General features: G+C 44.0%; 1 pseudogene; it reads left to right on the top strand.

Annotated features, from left to right (window-relative positions):
- Positions 1 to 2,500, top strand: part of LOC142919804 (28S ribosomal RNA) — a 9,373-nt pseudogene that overhangs the window by 3,489 nt on the left and 3,384 nt on the right.

Here is a 2,500-nt window from a genome sequence, read left to right as displayed (position 1 = left end):
AAGAATTGGGGAAGGAGACCAATAACGATTGGTTCAATGATTCTGAGATTATTTTCCAGAATAATGACTGCACGTCTTGCTCGTGCTTGTCCCTTAAACCCAAGGCAGCGTGGTTTTATAGCGGCATCTGGCTGCTCTGAAAATCTTAAGGTGCTACAGGACCTTATGAGACACGCTAAGAAATTGCACAGGCCGTTGGCTGTCATGTTCATCGACATAGCGAAAGCTTTTGACTCGGTTTCGCATGCTCATATTTTATGGGTGTTAAGGCACAAGAAAGTAGATGAACACGTGGTGGGCATCATCCAGAACGCCTACGATCGGTGTACGACCTCGTTCAAAAGCAATGGCGAGTCGACTCGAGAAATTAGCATACGTGTTGGTGTCAAACAGGGTGACCCCATGTCACCCCTGCTCTTCAATCTTGCCATGGACCCTTTGATATGCACCCTAGAGTCACACGGAGTTGGGTACTCCATTGATACCGACCACGTGACAGCTCTTGCGTTTGCTGATGATTTGGTGTTGGTGAGCGAATCTTGGGTTGGTATGGCCGCCAATCTAGCGATCTTGGAATCATTTTGTGGGCTATCGGGATTGGAGGTTCAGGCCAGAAAGTGCCAGGGCTTCATGATAAGCCCAACCAAAGATTCATATACGGTGAACAACTGCGACCCATGGACTATCAAAAATAAAGATGTCCATATGATCCAACCTGATGAATCAACGAAATACCTTGGTCTGAAAATTGGCCCTTGGACTGGCACTATACAGCCTGATCTACATTGTCAGCTAAAGACATGGATCTCGAAAATCGATGAGGCGCCTCTGAAGCCAACTCAGAAGGTTGAACTACTCAATGCCTATGCCCTACCCAGATTGTTATATCCTGCAGACCACTCGGACTGCAAGCAATCAACTCTCCGTGGGTTGGACCAAGAGATTAGAAAGGCGGTAAAAGGATGGCTCCACCTTCCCGCTTCAACTTGTGATGGACTGTTATATGCCAGAGCCCGAGACGGAGGCCTTGCCATCTTGAAACTGGAAAAAACAATCCCTTCGGTTCAAGTTAGAAGGCTGCAACGTATAGCAAACTCGTCCGATGCTATCACCCGTAATATTGTGTCCTCGCAGGGTATGGAGGAAGAATACCGTAATTTGTGGGTACGAGCAGGGGGTGACAGTGATGCAATCCCAACATTCGTTCTCAGGGACTCGGTGTCAAAAGAACCTGTATATCCGAGACCCTGCGATTGGAGGGAGCATGAATTTCAGAGATGGTGCGAAAAGCCGGTTCAAGGAAGGGGCATTGTAAACTTTGCGCATGATAGAATCAGTAATGCTTGGTTGAGGCCATGGTGCGGCTTTAAACAATGCTTCTTTATCGCAGCACTACAACTAAGGGCAAATATTTACCCAACAAGAGAAAGCTTGAACAGAGGCAGAGATGGGGCCCTACGTTCCTGCAGGAAATGCTCTGCCAGACTCGAGTCCCTTTCGCACATTCTCGGTCAATGTCCTGCAGTACAGAAAGCAAGAATTGCGCGACATAACAAGATCAGTAACATTCTGGCAGACGAAGCGGCTAGATTGGGCTGGTCTGTATACAAAGAGCCACGGTTCATATCCGAGACGGGAGAGATGAGAAAGCCTGACCTCGTGTTTGCAAAAGATGAGGAGGCGGTTGTGATCGATGTCACCGTCCGTTTTGAGCTTTCAAAGAATACCTTGTCAGATGCTGCCTCGCACAAAGTTTCGTACTATACCCCTCTTGGTGATCAAGTCAAAGTGCTGACGAAGGCTAGCAAGGTCACATTCTTTGGATTCCCGGTTGGGGCAAGAGGAAAGTGGCCCCTTGAGAATAACGAGGTACTTACCTCCCTGGGCCTGACCAAACCCAGAACGACATCACTGGCCAAGATGATTTCCCGCAGAACGCTGCTTTTCTCTCTTGATATTCTGAGAATGTTCTGTGGAAATTATGCGGTCTATGAACAGTCATAGACAACCTCCGAAACAAATAATAGTTTTGTTTTAAGATGTCATTTGTTTTAGATTGATTTTGTTATTTTCGAAGGTGAAGTCGGTTTTTATTTCATTTTACTATTTTCCACAATTTAGATTGTTATTTTCCAAGACGGAGTCTTGGTTCTTTTTTTTATTGTTAGTTTTTTTTTTTAACACGTCGTATTTGTTACTTTAGAGCTTAGAGGGGACTTTATTTTCGCCTTACTATTTTCTGCCTACAAAGAAGATTAAAAATAAGCTTTTTTCAAGATGGTTTTGTTATTTTCCAAGGTGAAGTCTTGGTATTCTTATTTTACTATTTTCCATAAAGAAGACCTTTCTTTTAGATTTTGTTATTTTCCAAGACGAAGACTTGGTATTTTTATTATATTGCTATGTTTTACACGAAGCTTATTCAAGAGCACTTATATAGATTAGACTTTGTTATTTTAATTCTTTATTTTTGGACTACATCAGTTCGAGAGTCCTGTAA

This window comes from Petromyzon marinus, unplaced genomic scaffold, assembly GCF_048934315.1.
Source record: "Petromyzon marinus isolate PM22_M1 ecotype Great Lakes invasive population unplaced genomic scaffold, UKy_Petmar_22M1.pri1.0 PM_G_Scaffold_61, whole genome shotgun sequence".
Lineage (NCBI taxonomy): Eukaryota > Metazoa > Chordata > Hyperoartia > Petromyzontiformes > Petromyzontidae > Petromyzon > Petromyzon marinus.
This window is presented reverse-complemented; position numbering and strand designations above follow the sequence as displayed.